Source organism: Helianthus annuus, chromosome 11 (genome assembly GCF_002127325.2).
Source record: "Helianthus annuus cultivar XRQ/B chromosome 11, HanXRQr2.0-SUNRISE, whole genome shotgun sequence".
In the NCBI taxonomy this organism is placed as follows: domain Eukaryota; kingdom Viridiplantae; phylum Streptophyta; class Magnoliopsida; order Asterales; family Asteraceae; genus Helianthus; species Helianthus annuus.
The window spans coordinates 169,595,272-169,607,976 of NC_035443.2; positions in this window are offsets into that span (position 1 = coordinate 169,595,272).

Genomic DNA, 12,705 nt, shown 5'->3' on the forward strand with positions numbered 1-12,705 from the left:
TAAATTCGAAACGACTTTAGTTGATCAATGTAAACGCTCATTTAACATGTTAGATTTATTTATTTTAATATTTTTAGCCAGCATAAACTCTACACAAAACTTTATTTTAGTATTTTAAATTCTAATCCAAAATTTAATTTATAATTTGGTCAAATAAAGTTAAATCGAACCTTGTAGATCAAAGCAAACTCTCATTTAACGAGTTAAAGTTTATTGTACAAAACTTATTTGAACATATTTAGTCAAATAAAGTCAAATCAAGTTTAATTGATCAATGCAAACTTTTCTTTAACATGATAAATTAACTTATTTTAATATTTTGAGCCCGCATAAACTACACACAAAACTTTATTTTAATATTTTGGACTCTAGGCCGAAAATCAATTTATAATTTGATTAAATAAAGTTGAATCGCACCTGATTGATCAATTCAAACTCTTATTTAACATTTTAAAGTTTATCGTACAAAATTTATCTTAACATTTTAAAGTTTATCATACAAAATTAATTTAACATGTTAGATTTATTTATTTTAATATTTTTAGCCAGCATAAACTCTACACAAAACTTTATTTTAGTATTTTAAATTCTAAACCAAAATTTAATTTATAATTTGGCCAAATAAAATTAAATCGAACCTCGTAGATCAAGGCAAACTCTCATTTAACATGATAAAGTTTATTGTACAAAATTATTTTAACATGTTTAGTCAAATAAAGTCGAATCAAGTTTAGTTGATCAAAGCAAACTTTTCTTTTACATGTTAAATTAATTTATTTTAATATTTTGAGCCTACATAAACTACACACAAAACTTTATTTTAATATTTTGGACTCTAGGCCGAAATTCAATATATAGTTTGGATAAATAAAGTTGAATCGCACCTAATTGATCAATGCAAACTCGTATTTAACATTTTAAAGTTTATCGTACAAAACTTATCTTAACACGTTTGGGAAAAAAAATTCGAATCGAGTTTAGTTGATCAATGTAAACGCTCATTTAACATGTTAGATTTATTTATATTTTTAGCCAGCATAAACTCTAAACAAATCTTTATTTTAGTATTTTAAACTCTAATCCAAAACTTAATTTATAATTTGGTCAAATAAAGTTAACTCGAACCTTGTAGATCAAGGCAAACTCTCATTTCACGTGTTAAAGTTTATTGTACAAAACATATTTTAACATGTTTGGTCTAATAAAGTCGAATCAAGTTTAGTTGATCAATGCAACCTTTTCTTTAACATGTTAAATTAATTTATTTTAATATTTTGAGCCCGCATAAACTACACACAAAACTTTATTTTAATATTTTGGACTCTATGCCGAAATTCAATATATAATTTGGTTAAATAAAGTTGAATCGCACCTAGTTGAACAACGCAAACTCTCATTTAACATATTAAAGTTTATCATACAAAAATTATTGGTAACATGTTTGGTCAAATAAATTCCAATCGAGTTTAGTTGATCAATGTAAACGCTCATTTAGCATGTTAGATTTATTTATTTTAATAGTTTTACCTAGCATAAACTCTACACAAAAATTTATTTTAATATTTTAAACTCTAATCCAAAATTTAATTTATAAATTGGTCAAATAAAGTTAAATTGAACCTTGTAGATCATGGCAAACTCTCATTTAACGTGTTAAAGTTTATTATACAAAACTTATTTTAACATGTTTGGTCAAATAAAGTCGAATCAAGTTTAGTTGATCAAAGCAAACTTTTCTTTAACATGTTAAATTAATTTATTTTAATATTTTGAGCCCACATAAACTACACACAAACTTTATTTTAATATTTTGGACTCTAGGCCGAAATTAAATATATATTTTGGTTAAATAAAGTTGAATCGCACCTAATTGATCAATGCAAACTCTTATTTAACATTTTAAAGTTTATCATACAAAACTTATCTTAACATGTTTGGTAAAATAAATTCGAATCGAGTTTAGTTGATCAATGTAAACGCTCATTTAACATGTTAGATTTATTTATTTTAATATTTTTAGCCCGCATAAACTCTACACAAAACTTTATTTTAGTATTTTTAAACTCTAATCCAAAATTTAATTTTTAATTTAGTCAAATAAAGTTAAATCGAACCTTGTAGATCAAGGCAAAGTCTCATTTAACGATTTAACGTGTTAAAGTTTATTGTACAAAACTTATTTTAACATCTTTGGTCAAATAAAGTCAAATCAAGTTTAGTTGATCAATGCAAACTTTTCTTTAAAATGTTAAATTAATTTATTTTAATATTTTTAGCCTGCATAAACTCCATACAAAACTTTATTTTAGTATTTTAAACTCTTATCCAGAATTTAATATATAATTTGGTCAAATAACTTTAAATCAAACCTAGTAGAACAAGTCAACCTTTCATCATGTTAAAACTTATTGTACAAAACTTATTTTAATATATTTGGTCAAATAAAGTCAAATCAAGTTTAGTTGATCAATGCAAACGTTTTTTTAACATGTTAAAATAATTTATTTTAATATTTTGAGCCCGCATAAACTACACACAAAACTTTATTTAAGTATTTTGAAGTCTAGGGTGAAAATCAAAATAAAATTTGGTTAAATAAAGTTGAATCACACCTAGTTGATCAACGCAAATTCTCATTTAACATGTTAAAATTTATCTTACAAAAATTACTTTTACATGTTTGGTCAAATAATTTTCAATCGAGTTTAGTTGATCAACGTAAACGCTCATTTAACATGTTAAATTAATTTATTTTAATATTTTAAGCCCGCATAAACTCCACAAAAACTTTATTTCTGTATTTTATACTCTATTCCAAAACTTAATATATAATTTGGTCAAATAAAGTTAAATCGAACCTAGTAGATCAAGGCAAACTCTAATTTAACATTTTAAAGTTTATCCAACAAAACCTATCTTAACATGTTTGGTCAAATAAATTCGGATCGAGTTTAGTTGATCAATGTAAACGCTCATTTAACATGTCAGATTTATTTATTTTAATATTTTTAGCTAGCTTAAACTCTACACAAAACTTTATTTTAGTATTTTTAATTTCCAATCCAAAATTTAATTTATAATTTGGTCAAATAAAGTTAAAGCGAACATTGTAGATCAACGAAAACTCTCATTTAACGTGTTAAACTTTATTGCACAAAACTTATTTTAACAATGTTTGATCAAATAAAGTCGAATCAAGTTTAGTTGATCAAAGAAAACGTTTGTTTAACATGTTAAATTAATTTATTTTAATATTTTGAGCCCGCATAAACTACAAACAAAACTTTTTTTTTTAATATTTTGGACTCTAGGCCGAAATTTAATATATAATTTGATTAAATAAAGTTGAATCGCACCTAATTGATCAATGCAAAATCGTATTTAACATTTTAAAGTTTATCGTACAAAACTTATCTTAACATGTTTGGTAAAATAAATTCGAATCGAGTTTAGTTGATCAATGTAAACGCTCATTTAACATGTTAGATTTATTTATTTTAATATTTTTAGCCAGCATAAACTCTACACAAAACTTTATTTTAGTATTTTAAATTCTAATCCAAATTTAATTTATAATTTGGTCAAATAAAGTTAAATCGAACCTTGTAGATCAAGGCAAACTCTCATTTAACGTGTTAAAGTTTATTGTACAAAACATATTTTTACATGTTTGGTCTAATAAAGTCGAGTTAAGTTTAGTTGATCAATGCAAACTTTTCTTTAACATGTTAAATTAATTTATTTTAATATTTTGAGCCCGCATAAACTACATACAAAACTTTATTTTAATATTTTAAACTCTTATCCAGAATTTAATATATAATTTGGTCAAATAAATTTAAATCGAACCTAGTAGAACAAGTCTACCTTTCATAATATTAAAGTTTACTGTACAAAACTTATTTTACTATATTTGGTCAAATAAAGTCAAATCAAGTTTAGCTGATTAATGCAAACTTTTTTTTAACATGTTAAATTAATTTATTTTAGTATTTTGAGCCCGGATAGACTAGACATAAAACTTTATTTAAGTATTTTGAACTCTAGGCTGAAATTCAATATATAATTTGGTTAAATAAAGTTGAATCGCACCTAGTTGATCAACGCAAACTCTCATTTAACATGTTAAATTTTATCGTACAAAAATTATTTTAACATGTTTGGTCAAATAATTTCCAATCGAGTTTAGTTTATCAACGTAAACGCTCATTTAACATGTTAAATTTATTTATTTTAATACTTTAAGCCCACATAAACTCCACACAAAAGTTTATTTTAGTATTTTATACTCTAATCCAAAATTTAATATATAATTTGGTCAAATAAATTTAAATCGAACCTAGTAGATTAAGGCATACTCTCATTTAACATGATAAAGTTTATTGTACAAAACTTATTTTAACATGTTTGGTCAAATAAAGTCGAATCAAGTTTAGTTGATTAAAGGAAACTTTTCTTTAACATGTTAAATTAATTTATTTTAATATTTTGAGCTCAGATAAACTACACACAAAACTTTTTTTAAATATTTTGGACTCTAGGCCGAAATTCGATATATAATTTGGTTAAATAAAGTTGAATCGCACCAAATTGATCAATGCAAACTCTTATTTAACATTTTAAAGTTTATCGTATAAAACTTATCTTAACATGTTTGGTAAAATAAATTCGAATCGAGTTTAGTTGATCAATGTAAACGCTCATTTAACATGTTAGATTTATTTATTTTAATATTTTTAGCCAGAATAAACTCTACACAAAACTTTATTTTAGTATTTTTAAACTCTAATCCATTAAAAAAATATATCAATAATTCCATTAAAAAACATGATATTAACATGGATACGATGAAACAAAAAAATCACATAGAACCTCACATAGGGGTGGGTTAAACAAGGAACCTTTAAAGAATCTAGAAAAACATTTATTTAACATGTTAAGTATATTATAAAAATTCAATCTAACATGTTAAAAAAAGTTAAAACTTTTTGAAGCTTTAGCATATAAATACATATAAATAAAAGGTAAAAAATACTTCCTTTTTAGCAAATTGTGTTTTTTGAATTGTTGCTTCTCATACCTTCATAACCTCCGATTATATAAAGTGTTCATAAATTTTGCTCCAAATTGTCGTTTATTGTAAAAAATATATATAATTCCATAAAAAACATGATATTAACATGGATATGATGAAACAAAAAAAAAATCACATAGAGCCTCACATAAGGGTGAGTTTAACAAGGAACCTTTAAAGAATCTAGAAAAACATTTATTTTACATGTTAAATGAATTATAAAAATTCAATCTAACATGTTAAAAAATTTAAAAAAATTTCTGAAGCTTTAGCATATAAATACAAAAAAATAAAAGGTAAAAAATATTTCCTTTTTAGCCAATTGTGTTTTTCGAATCGTTGCTTCTCATACCTTCATAACCTCCGATTATATAAAGTGTTCATAAATTTTGATCCAGAGTGTTGTTTATTGTAAAAATATATCAATAATTCCATAAAAACATGATATTATTATGGATATGATGAAACAAAAAATCACATATAACCTCACATAGGGGTGGGTTCAACAAGGAACCTTTAAAGAATTAGGAAAACATTTATTTAACATGTTAAGTATATTATAAAAATTCAATTTAACATGTCAAAAAAAAAAATTAAAAATATTTTGAAGCTTTAGCAAATAAATACTTATAAATAAAAGGTAAAAAAAATACTTCCTTTTTAGCCAATTGTGTTTTTCGAATCGTTGCTTCTCATACCTTCATAATCTCCGGTTATATAAAGTGTTCATAAATTTTATTCCAAAATGTCATTTAGTTTAAAAATATATCAATAATTCCATAAAAAGATGATATAAACATGGATATGATGAAACAAAAAAATCACATAGAACCCTCACATAGTAGTGGGTTCAACAAGGAACCTTTAAAGAATCAGGAAAACATTTATTTAACATGTTAAGTATATTATAAAAATTCAATCTAACATGTTAAAAAAATTTAAAACTTTTTGAAGCTTTGGCATATAAATACATATAAATAAAAGATAAAAATTACTTCCTTTTTAGCCAATTGTGTTTTTCGAATCGTTGCTCTCATACCTTCATAACCCACCTCTGATTATATAAAGTGTTCATAAATTTTGTTCCAAATTGTCGTTTATTGTAAAAATGTATCAATAATTCCATAAAAAATACATGATATTAACATGGATATGATGAAACACAAAAATCACATAGAACTTCACATGGGGGTGGGTTCAACAAGGAACCTTTAAAGAATCAGAAAAACATTTATTTAACATGTTAAGTATATTATAAAAATTCAATCTAACATGTTAAAAAAATTAAAAACTTTTTGAAGCTTTAGCATATAAATAAAAGAAAAAAAAATACTTCCTTTTTTGCCCATTGTGTTTTTCGAATCGTTCTTCTCATATCTTCATAACCTCCGATTATATGAAGTGTTTTTAAATTTTGTTCCAAATTGTCGTTTATTGTAAAAATGTATCAATAATTCCATAAAAAAACATGATATTAACATGGATATGATGAAACAAAAAAAATCACATAGAACCTCACATAGGGATGGGTTCAATAAGGAACCTTTAAAGAATCAGAAAAACATTTATTTAACATGTTAAGTATATTATAAAAATTCAATCTAACATGTTAAAAAAAATTAAAAACTTTTTGACGCTTTAGCATATAAATACATATAAATAAAAAGAAAAAATACTTCGTTTTTAACCAATTGTGTTTTTCGAATCCATTCAAAATCTCTATCAATTTGCGTGGATTGTTTGGTCTATCATACTCTCTCGATCAAATAACATTCAAAAGCAATGAAAATTGAAGGAAATAAGGAGCCCCAACTCTTCAAAAGCTACTTGTTCGCCCAAAAAATTAGTCAAATCTGGACAAACAGAGGGTGAACACCCCAAAAAATGGAACTCACTAAAAATTTAGGCCAGGCCCGCTCATTTTCCCAGTTAAAAAATGTAATACCTCATCTTTACAGAAGCCAATATAATACCTCATCATCACTGAAGCCTGGTTCGGGCTTGGGAACAAACATCGTTTCACCAGTAGCAAGTTCAAAAGCAGTTCAAGCAAACAACCACATATGAACTGGGAATGAGTAGCCTGATTGCAGTATAACTTCAGGAGCCCGACACTGTCTCGTTTGAATTTCTTCTCCAATTGGTTCAATGGAGAACACCCAAAAAAGTGGGGAACCATCCGTTTAACATGTTAAATGAAACATTAAAAAGTTCCGAAATAAATACATGTAGAAGCCTTTTTAATAAAACAAATTCAAAAACTAAAAAAAATGCGTAAAAACAGTTTAAAAAAAGGTAACATCATCGTAATGTACAACATTCATAAAAAAATAATAGAAAAGGGGTCGTCTTTAGAAAGATGGGATGCAAGATAACTCACTGCTTAATAGCCAGAGAGGTTCCACTTTGCCCTCCATTATATGTTGAACCGAGTTGAGGATCTTGGCTAAGAAGGTTGGTGAAGTTGATGTCTTGGTCTTGTGAATCCATATTTTGTAATAGTTCCTGGAATATCTGCAACAAACAATAAATATCAAATTTAAGCTTGAATCAAACAATATTAATGGACAAAATAACTACCAAAATCCTTAAGCTTCGATTAAATAGAAAGAGATCATGGGCACATCATGGGCACTTTTTTCTTGAAAAGCATAAAGATATTAGAAATTAGAAAAGTTATACAAAGAACAATCTTATCCTAATTTTTAGCGGTTGTATATATGGGAATTTGGTTCCATATCTGATGTTGCTTAAAGCAGCCCATTTATGGCTTTACATTCACTAAATAAAACTACACAAGCAAATAGTGTTTACACCTAAACTGTCAAAACTAAATAACACCCATGATAAGCGATTATGTTCACATCCCAACTTAGTGTGACGTATGATGGTAAATAAACCAGTAACATATCCACACAACGGATGATGCAGCAACGTTTTGATGATTTTTTATAAAATATTAATCTGAGAAAGTATGAACATGTTGTTATGTCAACGATGCTTTGTACAAAACTTAGAGTATCAATCCTCCATCAGTAATAGAGGAACTCAAGCTATTAATATGAAGCATGCTATTCTGACCCAATTAATCTCATCGCTCAGCCTAACACTTTTACCGGTTAGAGGCTTACTAGGCGATCCATTACCGATGCTCTACAAACTCTGAAACTTAGCTTAGCATGCGCTAATCACTGCTATTATTTACAATTACTGATGCTGAACACATCAAATTAACTAAAACAATTCCATCACGCTCACGCAAATTAGAATTAGGTTTAGGTTTAAAATCACAATTAGAAACACAATCACGGTGTTCATGATCAACGGATTTAGATTTAACAATCAAAGGCTTACAATCACTATCATGATTAATATTATGAACATGATTAATATGAACAACGTCTAAATGACCTTCTTAGATAGATTAACCCAATTTTAAGTCCGCAGAAGATGAATCCAGGTGTTTCTCGCCGGCGAGTCCCATCCGGCGGAGCAAAAGCAGCCGCCGCTCCTACACTAACGACGGTTACGAGATCCAGAGGTCATACTCGCCAAAAACCCCCATCGGAACCCTAGGGACTGATACCGAACCATAATTACTAAAATTCAGATCCCGTACGCACACGTCAAAATCAACATCATCATCCGAGCACGAATAAGATGAACATGTGGTTGAAGGTTGGCGCTTGGAAGGGGTGTGAATCGACGAGTTAGGGTGGTACAGGTGGATTAGGGTGGTGTTGGTTTATGGCGGTCTGAGAGATACTCCTTCCAGAAAGAAAACACTAACAAAAATTTTGGAATGTCTTTCGACAAAAATGCCCATGTTCCCTAGTTCCCCACTTTTTTAGTCCCCAATGAACCCTCCCTATATATATATATACATATATATATATATATATATATATACATATATATATATATATATATGTAATCTTCTGTACATTTCAAACCTACCAATTCAATCAAGAACACGGTTTGTTCTTCATTCGAATATTCATACTATTAGTGTCTGCAAACCCAATAAAGTGGTATCAGAGCCACTGATCCGCAAAATACAAATCAATTTCATTCGAATAATTCCCTACAAACCCACAATTCCTGAAGACATCTTCTCATGACGACCAATGGAGGAATTCAGACCCAGATTCCAAAACTACTGGGACAAAATTACTATCACTGCCATATACAAATGAGGGTGTTATTGGAATCACAAGATTTATGGACGATTGTTGAAGAAGGATACGCTGAAATCGCCTCCAATGCATCAGAGAATGATCAGAATGTTTATAAAGAAAAAAACAAGAGGGATAAAAAGGCATTACACATCATATTCCAAGCAGTCAATGAAACGGTATTCGAGCGAATTGCAACATGCAAAACATCTAAAGATGCCTGGGATGTTCTTCACAAGGCCTACAGGGGAGAAAACAGGGTAAAAACGGTAAAACTTCAAACCCCACGTTGTGAATTTGATTCGTTAAGAACATGGTTGTAAAACAAGGTTTCTAAGGCCGAGTACTCCCCGAGTAGTCGCTACAAGGCAGGCTGCCGAGGCGACTTTCTTTGACTCCGCCTAATTACTCGGAGTCGGTCAAACACGGTCAACCTCGGCCAGAATTGGATCTAGTAGGTCAACTCGGGCCTAGTTTGACTTAAATAATAATAATATAACATAATTTCTATGCCTATCATGTTAAAAATGAATATCATTTTCACGTATTTTGTTATAAATATTAGTAAATTTGTGTTATTTGACATATATTTAATCCTCAAAAAGTAATTTCTTTATAATTTAACATGTCCGAGTACTCCCCGAGTACTCTCCGCGTAGACCGAGTACTCTCAACTCCCCGGTCAACCGACTAGGGAGCGCCTAGCGACTTTTGCAACCATGGTTAAGAATGAGAGAGAATGAATCTATAGAAGAATATGTTAATCGAACAACCATAATAGTTAACCATTTACAATTAAACGAAGAAAGAATAGAAGAACAACGAATTGCCGAGAAGATTTTACGAAGTCTGACACGTAATATGAGGCAGTAGTAGTAGCCATAGAGGAGTCCAAGGATTTACATACGATTTCTACAGAAGAACTGCTGGGTATTCTTCAGTCACATGAATTGAGATTAAAACAATATGATGATGTGCCAACTGAACAAGCATTTCAAATTCAAGGCAACAGTTATGAAAGATCTAGACAATCTCGATCGGAATACGGAGGTAGAGGACGTGGTAGGGGACGAGGAAGATACAATGGCTCCATTCGATGTTATAATTGTCAAAAACTAGGGCATACAGCAAGATTTTCCAATAAGAGAGACGATAATGAAAGACCAAGCAGTGCCTTAATGCACAGAGATGATACAAAAGAGGAGAATGGTAGAACTATGTTTATGATTTTTAATGTAGAGGAAGTAACCAAGAATGACTGCTGGTATTTAGATAGTGGGTGCAACAATCACATGACAGGAGATAAGAATCTATTCGTTAGCCTAAACGAATCAAATAGAAGAGAAGTGAGAACCAGAGACGATAAAAGACTCGAAGTATTAGGCTATGGAGATGTAACTATTATAGTTAAAGGTCAAGAAAAACGGGTTCCGAATTTCTTTTATGTAGCAGGTCTAAAACACAATTTACTAAGTGTTGGACAATTAGTTCAAAAGGGTTATGAAGTAAACTTCAACAAACAAGGATGCATGATCAAGGATCCAACCAGGGTTTATATTGGAACAGTCAAAATGATGGGAAACAAGATGTTTCCATTAAATCTGAACCAGGATATAACACCTCGACTATGCAACATAACAACACTTGATCCATCTGCACTATGGCATCGACGGTATGGACATTTAAATCTTGACACTTTGTACGATATGGGGATAAATGAGACAGTAAAAGGCTTGCCAAAACTCACTAAAACACAAAATGTGTGTGAGGGATGTATTTTTGGTAAGCATGCAAGGAAGCCATTCTCAAAACAAGCTACATGGCATGCAAGTAAGCCACTTCAACTCATACACACAGATATATGTAGTCCTATGAGGACTCAATCTATAGGAGGTTGCAAGTATTTCATTACCTTCATAGATGATTTCTCGAGAAAAACATGGGTACACTTCCTAAGGCTTAAGTCAGACGACTTGAGCCGGTTTAAAATATTTAAAAGTCTCGTAGAAAATCAAGTTGATCACAAGATAAAGAGTATACGATCAGATAGAGGAGGCGAGTATTGTAGTCATGAATTTCAAATTTTTCTCAAGGAAAATGGGATACATCACCAACTTACTACAAGTTACACCCCTCAACAAAATGGGGTAGCAGAAAGAAAAAAATAGGACGCTCATGGAACCGAGTAGAAGCATGCTGAAGATGAAGAACCTACCACACTCATATTGGGCAGAAGCAGTAGCATGTGCTACATATTTACTGAATCGAGCTATTACCCAAAGTGTGCCTAAGATAACCCCTCAAGAAGCCTGGAGTGGAAGAAAGTCGAACGTGGAACATCTCAAGGTCTTCGGATGTGTTGCATATGTTCATATTCCAAAACAACATCGAAGTAAGTTAGATACAAAACGGAGAAAGCTATATTTGTTGGTTACTGCTAGAACAGTAAAGCATATAAGCTATAAAACCCAACAACAAACAAAATGATTATAAGCAGGGATGTAATATTTAACGAAGATCAACATTGGGCTGCAACCAAGGAAAGTCAAGGAATTTCACCATGCATCGAAATAAGGAGTGATGGTGATGACAATCAACCTGTAGCTGTAGAAGATCAAGGCCATCAACACGTAGCTGTAGAAGATCAAAGCAATCCTGTAGCACCAGAGTTAAACAATCAGAATGATAATCAGTACAGTGAAGATGAGGATGATGAAACCACCAACAATCATGAAAATATAGAATCTTCATCATCATCCGAGAACGAAGTGTGAGGACCCGTACTGTTGCAGATTTGTATCAAAGTTCACAAGCATTAACGGAAGCACAAGTTGATGAACTCTATAAAAGGGATCAATCTAACACGCGTAATACATCCAACTTTGTCCTTTTCACAAATACAGATCCCACCTCATACATAGAAGCATGGAAGGAAACGAGGTGGAAAGAAGCCATGGATAAGGAAATTGTAGAACCGTGTTTCGGGACCAAAACCGTGGTTATCATGTGATTAGCTCATAGACGGGAAGATTAGAGACAGATGAACAAGCTAACTGAACCATACCAAAGGAGTACACTTCCGGGGAGAGACCAAGTGGTGATCTCTCCCTGTGAGGACTCAAACATCCTAAAGCTTCAAGTGTTGGAAATGAATTGGGGTTGCTATTTATAGCCACACCCCCTTGTCTTTCAAACACACACGGTCTAACGAATAACCCTCTCGTTTGACCACTTCAAACGAGCAGGTCTATACACGTTCATTAGACCGTTTCACTAACTATTACAAAATCAGCATAAAATAAATCTAATCTATTTGAACAGCATCGGACACAAAATCTGCATCAGCAAATTCCCCCTTGTCCGTTACTGTTGAATGTTGAAAATGCAACTGCAATCGATCTTCAGTCAAGTATTTATCTTCTCTGTGTTAACAAATTCCCCCTTGACCGTTGATCC